Raw genomic sequence first — 12,318 nt, 5'->3', positions numbered from 1 at the left:
TGCGAGCCTCCAGAGCCTCCGTTTAGTTTGCTTTTACGTGTCTTTGGGGAGATGGTGTCTTTGGGGAGCTGGCATGGCACTTTTCACCTGAAACAGCCTCTAAGCTGAAAAGAACAGTCACCACCAAATCAATTCCTCATCCATTAACAGGTCGTCTCTCTGTTCTTGAGACACAGGCATAACCTGGTTAGACCTGTTTTGTTTGAACACTAACGTGTGAGTTGGCCAAATGCAAATGAGCCAATGTTTGTAATCCTTTATTTTATTTTTTTAAAGAGCCCGGCAGCCAATCAGAAGAGGGGGAAGTGACTTAGGGAATTCCCGGTTGGTGGCTTATTGCTTAACATCCTACAAAATGATTTAAAATTATTGTCATATGCATTTATCTTCACTCTGATGAGGGCTCAGACGTGATAACACCCCTGCTTCCCTATCCCCGTGGGAGCTGGTGTGCGCGCTGCCTGCTGCCTCCCCTCCATTAGCCAGAGCTATTGGATTTCCCACCCAGAATCTTTAGGTAAATGAGGTAAGTCCTTATTTTTAAACCTTCTTTTGAATCTGGAATTCAAACACCTGAGTGGAAAGAGAAGCCTGCCTTGAATCAGAGAGATGAAAATAAAACAGACTCCCGGAGGCAGCTGGCAGGAAGTGCAGCTCACCCCACCTGTGCTTACCTCACTGGGTCCTATTAGAATTTTATTTTGGAAGGCAGCTGGGCTTCTTCGGATATGATCTGTGAATTCGCTGCATTCAGTCTGGACTTCCAACCACTGTGAATTTAAAAGCCCCCTGGTTTCCCTCTATCTGTGTGACAAAGCCATTTCCCTGGGTTGAATTCTGAAAGAAGAAGGCAGCTAGGGATAGTTGCCCTTGATAAAACTCAGTGAAAAGTGGGTTAGCTGTTGGGGCTCAGAGCACATGTTCTCGCTTTCTAGCGATGTCTGCTATTGGTAATTTTTCTGACTCACTGGTTGGAGGGAAAGGCAGATTTGACTTTGGTATAATCTCTCGTTGGGAAATGGCTGGAAACAGGCAATGGCGTATGCACCCACACTGGAAAAATGGCCAGGCAGCCCAAGTAGGGAGAGCTGCACACCTAAAAATGGGTCTGTCCAGGAAAAAAAAAAAATGACAAAGAATTTTGCTATATTGCAACGGGGACAGATTCACCTTTCGTCTGTGCCATCATGAGATACTAAGACCAGACAGGCAGATGTGAATCAGCCCCGTCTAATGCCTTCCAAAGCGGGGGCTCTTTTAATTTCATTTGGACACTGTAGAGAAGTGTTGGCCTCTGTGTGGGTAGAACTGGGAACAGTGTGGAATTAATCTTGTTGGTAAATAATAACATCAGTCAGGAAAGTCACATTTTCCACCATCTCTGTCTTTGAGCAGATTTAGTCTACCCCCAGGGTTGTGGAAGCATGTGTCTGTTTAAGATGAAGTGGATGACTCGGCACCTACAGTCACAGGTGTCTCTGCTAGTTATCTGCACTGACCTCAGTAAAGGGGAGAAAGTGAGGGTTTGGATTGAGAACTTTCCAATGGAAGGACTAATTCAGGAATTGGTTTTGCAGGTATGGGGGTGAGAATGTGTTCAGACAGAGCCTTTCTCTGTGTAAAAGGATGGTCAGGGATCACGAGTGGCCATGTGCTAATGCCACTGAGGTCAGGGGACACGTTGATTTGCAATAGGAAAGATGAAGTCGTTAGGGAGCACTTCATAGGTAAGAGGTGCCACCAGAAAATGTCTCTGAAAAGATCTCAAGAATAGTTTTAACATCTGTCTTTGGAGTTTGTTCAAGGCTTCCCTTGTCCTCTTTTTGAGATCTGGAATTCTGAGGTTATGAAAGAAGTCATCCATCCCATGTTCTTATAACCCACGCTTGTGTGGAATCTATCGTTTCTACACCAACTGCTAATGGCTGATGGCGATAGATTTGAAAATCCACGGGAACCTGAAATGAGGGTCATCGAGGAGTCTGTGATCACTTTTGAAAAAAAACAGCAAATGTAATGGAGACAATCCGTCTCCACATTTCTGAAGTATTTTACAGAGGCATTTTAAAAGAAAAAAACTTGGAGGGAGGACCTGCTGTAGGTTCTCTTGTGTTGCTGTTCAGGGTGGCAGCACTAGTCAGGCCCCTTCTAGGGTGACTGTGGGCAGGGCAATGATTTGATTCAGGCCACATATGTACGGAAGAGCTCAAATTCAATTATCTTTGTGTTAAAAAGCATCTATTTGTTAAATTCAAACATTTTTTTAAATTTCTTTTTCCATTTTTTGATATATTGTGAGTTCTCTCCCCCAAATGGAAATGTCTTGGGTCTTTCAGGACCTCTGAGAAGCCCTAAATTCACACTTATGTTTCTGTGTTTATGCTCCCATTAAATCACCTCTTCCGATGTCTTTTTGACCCCTTGAGAGGCTGAGACAAAAAGGAAACTGAGAGGTTAGTCAATTAGCTAATTGGAAACTGGAAGGAACCGTATCAGGTCCTAAGTCAGCATGTGAGTGCTTTGGGCCAAAGTTCACTTCTGGGACGTCGAATTTAACTTTCTAGAATCTTGTAATGTTTTATGTCCTCCTCTTCCTCCCGCTACCTCCCAAGTTAGGGGATTTTAGCACAAAGCTGTATGCTTTAGACCACCTTCCTTGTCTGAAAGTCCAGTGGGAGAGCCCTGCTCAATGGGAGAGCAGCAGGCACAGACAGAGAGGTTTATAGAAATCATTAAAAAGCCATTCAGTCTGTTTCCCTTTCGCCAGATGAAGGCATCTCTATGCCCTTTCCATCAGATGTGATTTTGAGAGACCTCTGGGAGACGGGGTGGGGTGGGGTGGATACCAAGAATGCCACGGCAGAAACTGCTAAGGAGTTGGAGGAGTGGTGCCATGGTTTTAAGAAACCAAATATGAGCCTGGAACTTGATATTTGGTGACACCTTTTTGCAGCTGTTTCAGCCCATTTCTCTTGTTTGAGATCTTTCTGGCAAAACTGAAATGACAGTCGTTTCTGTTGTGGATGGGGCTCTGATCAGAGGGATGGAGTCCACTGTGAGCTCTGTGTTTCGAGACTATGCATTTTCACCCTGGCTTTGTTACTGGGTAACTGATGGAGTGCAGAGGCTTTCAGCTTGAGTAAACCGAGGCTGCGGTAGGGGACTGTCATCTGAAGACAGAGGGAGGACAGCAGTCATGTCTTGCCAGTGTTCTCTTAAATCTGTTGCTGAATAATTGAAGATATGGGGACTATGATAAACTGTATTTAGTGCTTTCTTGTCTACTTTCTAGTAATATGATTTTTAAATAATATGATTTGCTTTATGGTGTAGGTGATGGGCTCTTGTTAGAAATAGGTGACTACTATGTTTGTTTCAATTCAGGGGGGTTTGATTTTATTTTATTGTTGATTGATTGATTGATTTTTAAGATCTTATTTATTTGACAGAATACAAGCAGGGAGAGCAGCAGGTGGAGCGAGAGGGAGACACAGGCTCCCTGCAGAACAGGAAGCCTGATGTGGGGCTCGATCCCAGGACTCTGGGATCATGATCTGAGCCAAAGGCAGACACTTAGGTGACTGAGCCACCCAGGTGCCCTCGATGGAATTTTGAAGGACCAAACTATTGGGCTGTGCAGGGACAAATAGTGTAGTGGAGAGAATGGCTCCCACAGTAGCTACTATTAGGATGGGACGTACGTTCAAGCTAAATGGCATTGATATCAGGAAGCTGAGATGCGTTGGAGTGGAAATTTCCATGGATCCCTTAGAGTTATTTGATAAAAAAATCCATTGGGCTTCAGAGGGGGAATAAAAGGAGATTTCTTCAAGAATCTTCCCTGAAGAATTTCAGACTTACATTTTTGAATGATTAGAGCACAGTGTGCACAAGGCAGTACACAGGACCGGCAGTCAGGAGACCTGGTTTTCTAGCCCTGGCAAAGCTGTGTGCACACAGCAGCACATTCCACCTCTCTGGGCTTTAGTTTCTTCATATAGACAAAGGGGTTTGAACCCGATTATCTTTAAGATCTGTTTCTGCCTTCAGATTCTGATAACTGGGAGAAAGCAGGTAAGCCTAGAGGTCAGCAGGTTTAGCTGGAGTCTACAACAGCTGAGTAGGGGTAGGGGCTACCCTCCTAAGGATGAGCCAGGAAAGAAGATCCATAGGAGCCCTTCCATGGCTTTCTTAAGGTCTTTGGAACTTGGCTCAAGGCATATGTCTGGTGGAGATACTAAGACCGGCTTCCTAGAGTCTTTATTAAGGGTATTGGCGTCTGTCCCATGACAACATCTCATCTTTATCAATTTGTCTCATGTGTCCAGAGTTGGTGGGAGTGTAGAAGTGGAAGAAACCAACTGTTTTGTGACCACAGGGAGCAGTCGGGTGTACACAAGCCGGCACTCTAATGACATCTTCTGTAAAACACCCAAAGCAGCCTGCTAAAAAGATTTAGGCACCAGTGGAATCTACTCCATTTGTGGGGTACTAATCACCTTGCTTCACTGATTGTCAGGTGGATTATTGGGTAGTTGGATGGATATGGACTCACTTCTCCTCGAGGAAGAACCAAGACGTAATCAGGAGAGCAAGGCTGGCCCAGCCATTGGGCAGCCAACCTGGAGACATGGTGTTGTCAGAGGGCTTCGGCCTGAATCTAGAGCAACCAGAGCTTGCAACAGAGTCAAACAGAGTGGCCCATTTAAAGAGGCTCCAGGGGGTTTAATTGGCCTTGTTTTAAAAGAGACATCCTGGAAAATACTCCTTTGAAAATTGATTTCGCTCACTCCTAACTACACTCTGTCTTTGGTTTGTTTTATGGGCTGGGCCCCTTGTTCTGGTTCATTGGACTCATGTTATCTCTTCTCTTCCAATCTTCCTGCACACCCTGGCCCCTACAGCCTCCTTCCCTGCCTTTCTTAGAAGCATCTTCATCATTATTAAGAGTGTCTGCCTATTTTAAAATATGGCCAGCATAGGTGTGCATATAAAACATGTTTTCTGTGCTTGCATTGGCAGCACATATACTAAAAGAAAAAAAACATGTTTTCTAAGGAAAACAAAGCCAAAAATAAAAAGGAACCTACATGCCTACTATAATATTTTGATTATTACATTAATAGACCACCTCATTAACCCCATTATTTTAACATAGCTACTTATTTTTACTTTTGAATGACCTCATCTAAATGTACACTTCTTTTGAAGTTGTTGTGATTGTGATAACCTTAAAATTCATCTTTTCTCACTTCCCCCTCACTCTATGTCATAGACACACAATAAGGAATCTTGGGGGCTGGGCCCTCATTGGCCCAACTATGGATAAGAGAAATTTCCGTCACTCTGTCAGCCCTTTATCAGCTTGATACAAACTTCTTCTAAAAGTCTTTTGGATCTTTTTTGGAATAAAAAGAGGACCTTCTACTTTTTGTACATGACAATGGAGCTTGGAGACCATGGATGTCTTGTAGAGATTATTTTGGGATCCCTCTTGGGAACCTTTGAAAATACTCCCTCAGTAGGGCGAATGATATATTCTAGTGGATGAGGTTAGTGAGGTCTGGAAGGTGAAGATTATTTCCGGTGCTGCCTTCGTGGGGACTACTCATCAGACTTGTTCTATCTTTGCAGTGGGCTTTAGATTTGGTCCCAAGTTCCGTCAAATATTCACTTAGAAACTCAGACAGCACTTAGCTCTCCTTTGACCCATCTTAACTCCCACCAACTAGAAGGCTGTGGGTTAAACAACGTTGATGAACAGTAGACTTTGGCCGCTGGTGTGTCTGAATGAGCAGGAGGCTGTGAGTTTTTTGTTGCCTGGAAGCAGCTGGAATGTGGTACAGAGAATATCAGGTTTAGTGTCAGAGTACCTGGGTTCAGATTTGACTCTGTTACTGAGTAGCTGAGTGAGTTTGGGTGAGCTATATAAGCTCTAACTGTAAGTTTCCTCATCTGGAAAATGAGGTTAATAGCATCTGCACATGGCTGTTGTCAGGATTAAATTAAACCAAAAAAATCTGAAAACACCTGGACAAATGCTTGTGAGTAAACAATTAGTAATTTATCGAATGGAAATTGAGGGTAAGTCCTCAACATGGGTGTTCTCAGAGAGTCTCAACTGGATCAGGATTGGATGAATAATTCTGGAATTTTGTTTTTCAAAGCGATCAACATTGGTTCTGCACTGTGACCTAGGGGAAAATATGCAATAAGGTTTTCACTGGGGAAGGTGGGCAGCAGGGACATGGGATGAACTATGTTAATGAAGGACCTTGAAATTGAGCTTGTCTTGAGCTGGCTTCAAACCACAACTTACAGGAGTTCCAAGGAAGACCTGGTGTGGGCACACAGCATGTTCCTATCCATGTGTCTTGATGCCTGGCATGTCAGGGGCCTCCAGAAGAAACTGATTCCCCTCCAGGCAGGTCACTTGACTAACCACCACATCATATACCATTGCCCACCCCCTAAAACTCTTGATAGTGTCTTCAGATGTATACTGACTACTACCCTAGGCATTCTAGGGTCTTCAAAAAAATTGCCAAGACACCATGGGGTCAGCCTCTTGGTAAATTGTTCAAATGACACTCGTAGTCACGTGGAAGTGGTTTCTAGAAGCTATTTGAGCTGACCAGGCAGTCCTTGCTGTTAATAAAACAGCAAGACTAACCTGGGATCCAAGAGGCTCCTGATGTCCATGGAAAAAATTCAGGGAGTTTGTGAAATTGGGTGTGTAAAAGAATGATGCTTTTATTCTTAATAATATGGCTAAAATTTAACATTTTCTCTCAATGTAAATGTAGGCAAGACTCTCCAGTAGCATTAGCTGTGACTGTCACCAAGAGAAATTAATAGACATTTTCATATCATGTTACACCAGTTGCCAATGTCTCAAAATATCGATGTTCATCACTACTTTGACCTCATGGAGGTCATTCGACCTGCGCTAGATGTTCTTATTTAATGTGTTAGTCAAGAAGCACATATATTATTATGATGTCACACATTAATTTTAAAAAGTATACTGAGAATTGTATTTCAATATAAATTTCCTTTCTAATCTTGTTATTTTAATTTGTCATTTGAAAGCATTATTTTGAGAAGGGATCCACAGGTCTCACCAGACTGCAAAATGGGTCCATGTATATAAATGAAAGGTTCCTAGCCTTTCTTTGCTTGGGGCCAATGAAATGATTTCTGAATGACATCGGCTAATAGACGGTCTCCGTCAAAACAGAAGCATGTATGTTCTTCCCACACTCATTGCTTTTGCCTGTGGTGGCTCTGGAGTTGCGGAGGGACTTTGGCATAATGAAGATAATGATTGATAATAATTAATAATGATAATAGTAATAACAGCTAGCATTTGTTGGATGCCTGCTGTAAGCCAGATGTTATTATAGACATGTTCAATGTCATATTTTGTTTAATACTATCAACGACTTCAGGAGGTCATTCATGGCGCAAAGACAAAGATTTCCCCCTGCTCCCCACGGTGATAGAGCATTGCTGCAGGTGAAGGCAAAGGATGGGACTGACCCCTGGACAGGGCCAGGGTCTTGGGTACACAGTGCTCCACACTTGGAAGGGCCTTGGGCATGGTTTAATGCTCTGCCATTATGGTCTTGAAATTCTCAATAGCTTTTGAAAATGAGGCCTCACGTTTTCCTTTTGCACTGAGCCCTGCAAATTCTGTAGCTTGGTCGGTCTCTAGATGTGATGAAGTTGTTGTGAGATGTGACGACTCCTGATACTGGAAGATGGGAATCTGCTTGGAGATCCCCCTTACTCATCTAGCTGACCTTTGGTGGAAAGCTTAGGCCTGTCAAAGAGGGATGCTGTAGTTTCTGAGTTGGTGAGTTTTATGATTTTTTTTTTTTTAATGTCAAAGGTTTCCTTCCTCCAAATCAACTGGAGGAATAGCCGAATAACTGGTTGGAAGGTACCTGATTCCTTGGAAAATCTTTCTGGTAGGGAACTGCTTATCTCGCTGTTGGGTTTTTTCATTTTTTATTTTCCAGGGGGACTTACTACACAGACAGGGAGCTAGGAGAAGCAGAGCAAAGTGTGTTCTGGAAGGGAAAATGAGACCAGGTGTGCCGAGAGTCTGTCATTCTTGGAGGGAGGTGATATGAATGAACTTTGCTTTCTTGTCTAATGTCATTTAGTGATTATCTGTGCAAAAAGAAGACCCTGCTTCTTCTAAAGAGGAGATCCTCTAAACTGTGAGGAAATTCAGATAGAAGTTGCCTCTCATGTCCAAAGATGATCATGGAATAAATCTTAGAGGTTCTGTCTGCATTTTGCAGCTATGTTTTTACAAATTGTTCCAGGGTCATGGACGTGGTAAAAGAAGGAGGAACTTTCCTGGATTTATTTATCAAAGTGATGGAATTCAGGCTCCCAATGACACACCCACAGTCTCTCTCTCGTCGGTGTGATGTCTACAACACAGCAGGTCTATCATCAGGATCCATGTGTGATGGCTCAGGCATCAGGTGCTCTGCCAAAGGAGCCATAATTTCCCCTTAACTTCTCAATGGTTTTTTTTTTTTCCTTGTTATTGTTACTGCTCTTTTATCATTGCTAATAAGTCTGAGGTGGCTTCAAGCAGCCAAGCCCAACCCCTGAGTCAATCCAGGGTTTTCAATAAGAAGCCAAACTAAAGTTTTGACAGATGGGTTGGAGTGGCCATGAACTGCTGCTTCTGTAGCATCAGGACTGATGGCCACTAAAGGGGAGTTTTATAGTTGGGCACAAGGAAGACTGGTGTGCCTCCTATTCACACTTAGGGAAAAAAAATCTGGGAGCCATCTTTCTTAAAGGATCCCAATTTCTAAAACAAAAGTGTGGTGTTTTAAAAGATATCCTCTTCTGCTTCAGAAATACAAGGATCCGGGACGCCTGGGTGGCTCAGAGGTTGAGCGTCCTGCCTTTGTCCCTCAGGGTGGGATCCTGGGTCTGGGGATCCAGGGATCCTTCTTCTCCCTCTGCCTGTGTCTCTGCCTCTATCTCCGTGTCTCTCATGAATAAATAAATAAAATCTTAAAAAAAAAAGAAAGAAATACAAGGATCCATTTTCAGTTACAGAGAATTATTTTGCATATCCTGTCATTTCTTGCCCCCCCCACTCCACCCCTGCCAACTCCCCAGTTTATCTATTGTAACATATCCAGTCCATTTACTAGTCCTGTGCCCCTGGGTCAGTGGCTTAACCTCTTGTGCCTCCCCACCTATAAAATAGGGATAATATTAGTATCAATCCAGGGGTTATGGCAAGGATTAAATGAGATCATTTATGTAAAGCCTAGCTCAATTCCTAGCACAATGGGAATGTACGATAAATAGAAACTATCATTGCTGTCATAGTTTTGATTGTTGTTTTGTAATTAGTCTGTGAGATTCCATTTAGTGGCTATTGATCTTTCTTTGCTGGAGCGTCTTGGTTTTTCCTGGAAAGAAACTTGAATCTCGAAAATGGTCAAATCCATTGTTGCAGTCCATCCCATCCCTCCCTGGCTCCAATCCCCACCTCTTACCTCTCTCCACCCTTCCCACATTCCTGCACAGTTGGCCTTATTTATTTTTCAGTCAACTGAGGGTGTTGTTAAATCTTTTATTTTTCTGGCTGCCCGGTTTGGTTCCGAGGCACTCCACTCCCTGCCCTGCTCATGACAAGAATGCTGGGGAATGCTCAGCCAGCCATGTCCCTCCCCTGTCGGAACACCCTGTTCTTAATGCTCCTTGAGAAGCAGCATTTCTGAGGCCTCCCCTGACTGCCGTGACTCCCCCATCAAGCCAATGGTTTGGTGATAATTGAGAGCCCAATGGCTGAGAGAAAGCCAAGGGAAGGTGGTAATCTAGGGGAACGTTACACATTGCCCATGTCCCATGCTTTCTTCTCAGGGCTTGAAAAGAGATATTGAGAGGCTTTCCCTGATTGTGCGTGTTGAAGACTGGGTGATGATGCCATTGCTTAATTAGTGTTGTTGTGATCTGCATTTGAGTGATTTGTTTAGCTCTTTGTGACCCTTTCTGGCTTGAGCTCATCATGTGATATCGACAAACTAATGAGAAAGGGAGTGCAATGATGCTTGAATTAATGCAGAAATCACACCCTGAACATCTCAGGTCCTTTCTACCTGGGACGTGGGACCTCAAGTCACTTGGCAGGACATGAGTGAGTCTACACAGCCCATCTTTGAGGTAGGTATGGCTAGCCTCACTTTTCCTGTGGAAAAACTGGTCCAGGAACCAGAGGTTTTCCAATTCTTCTTGTTGCCCAGGGCTGGACGTAGGAAGCCTGTGGGAGAGGCTGGACTGAGACTCGGCACGCTTGAGTCTCTGCTTTAGGTTACCTGTAGACCACACCTACTCCCTGAGCCATGTTGACTTTCAGAAGTCAACCATTGGGAAGAGTGTGGTTTGGGTTTCGACCGTATCCTGGCAGCCCCTTCTCTGCTCCTGTTAATCTGATTCATGATCTTAACCTGGGCTGACTGGAGGCTGGCCATGTCATTCTGCAGATCTCGGACACCCCTCAGTGCCCTCACACAGCCAGCCAATGGAAAAGTACAGTGTCTTCTGGCTTCTTGGCCCTGCCAGCTCTGGCCGGTCTATTTGATACCTCCTTTTCTTCAGAGGGAGTGGGGAGGCAGCATCCAAACTGAAAGCACAGGTTTTTCTTTGGTTTTTATAGGAAAAACAAATTGGCATGAATGCTCAGTCAAACCAGCTCAGGCTGTTTGGGCAGATGCCTTTCTTTGCTTTTTTCTGTTTATTTTCCAACAAATCAATGCTTAACTGCGTTGTTATTGGAGCAGAGCAACAGGTGCAAAAAAATAACTCTGCTGCCAACTCAAATGAAAAGGTAGGGCTTATACCCTCTGGGAGGTATTCAGAAGATAACAGAAGACCCTGCCAGCAACTGAATTAACAGCTCTGTTTACGGTGGGTTTTATGTTAACAACCTGCTCCTCACCCTCCCACACATAAACACGCCATTGTCTCAGGGAGAGACAATCAACCATCCAGACAACTTACTACTTTATTCTGTCCTGAGTGGAGATTGGTTTTGGCTGAGGTTGCTTTGTGAAACTCGGGGGCATTATCCTGTCTGCCAACTCGATGTCTTAGTAAGGGTTTTCTGTGAAGGCAAGAGCATGGGGTTGCCGGGCAGAAGGGGATAGGTCCTGCTTTCAAACATAGTCACAGTTCTTTCCAAGATTGGTTATTTCCAAAGGCCAACAGGCTGCCTGGCTCTCTCTGCACTGGCTTCACTAAATCCCCAACAGGAGATGGGGAATGAGCTCAGACGACTCTGGAAAGAGCTATCGTTGTTTTGGAAGCTGTGTCTTTGCTGAATAGTCCATCAGGGCAGGGCAGCATCTGTGTTGCGTTCATCATTGTGTCCCCAGCACCTAACAGAGTGCCCAGCTCTAGTACACATTCAATAAATATATGTTAACTGGAGAGGATGAATAAATATTTATATTAGCAAGACAAGCACTTCTTGATGACCATTTCTCTCCACTGAAGGCTAAGACATCAATTTTCTTGAGTATGTGGCTTAAAATCTGGGGTGGTTAAGTCATCTTTTGAAGGCTTAAGATGGGGGTGGGATTGGGTAAGGGGTGACTCAGCCAGCCACGAGATTCTCTGGATGGAAGGGATTGTCGTAAAAATCCTTGGCAAATGCTGTGTTCTGAGGCCAGATTTGTTTGTTCAGCATTCAGAGACTCATACTTGTGAGCAGTTGAGCATTGTTGAATTTCACAATTTGGTGGTACTGAGCAGTAGGAACTGCTTTATTTCAAGTTGATAAATAATTTGGTGACAGTCTCCACAGACGGTTTGGAGCTTGAGTTCTCTGGATTGAATGTGTTGTCTTTGACTTTATAAGGATTTCCATTCATAGATGTTTCCTTCAAAGTTAATATCTCTTGGAGTCAGTTATCTTAGTTTGAAAACCAAGGGAAGGCAAGTAGATAAAGCTCTCAACCATGAGAGTGCTTAAGGGTTGGTTAAGGGAGGTTCTTTAAAATGAAGATTCTGGTTCACAGGTTTGGGGTGGGACCCCAGAAAACTTGAAGTTTAACCCCTCCAGGTGATGATGATGATACAGGTAGTCTATAGATTGAACTTTGAGAAGCACCTGTATGGCTTCTTCAGCTTGGTTGGAAAATAAGCACCCTAGGAGTAGTCCCTTATGTGCCAGCCTCCACACCGGTGCCTTTCCAAAGACCTACAGAGCCCTATGGTTGTAATAGGAAGTGAGGCCTCTTTTTCTTCCACTATTCACTTCCTCTCTATTTT

The 12,318-nt window shown here is 43.8% G+C and overlaps 1 protein-coding gene across 2 annotated transcripts in view; it reads left to right on the top strand.

The window, feature by feature from the left end:
- The first annotated feature begins 356 nt into the window (after positions 1 to 356).
- EHF (ETS homologous factor) overlaps positions 357 to 12,318 on the top strand; it is a 42,300-nt gene continuing 30,338 nt past the window's right edge. Inside the window, exon 1 of one of the 2 annotated variants that reach the window (XM_038563043.1) lies at positions 357 to 526. The gene's annotated coding sequence lies outside the window, so the exon portion shown is untranslated. The remainder of the gene's footprint in view (positions 527 to 12,318) is intronic. The other variant, XM_038563042.1, reaches the window with a different exon arrangement.

The sequence above is a fragment of the Canis lupus genome, chromosome 18, assembly GCF_011100685.1.
Source record: "Canis lupus familiaris isolate Mischka breed German Shepherd chromosome 18, alternate assembly UU_Cfam_GSD_1.0, whole genome shotgun sequence".
Classification (NCBI taxonomy): domain Eukaryota; kingdom Metazoa; phylum Chordata; class Mammalia; order Carnivora; family Canidae; genus Canis; species Canis lupus.
This window is presented reverse-complemented; position numbering and strand designations above follow the sequence as displayed.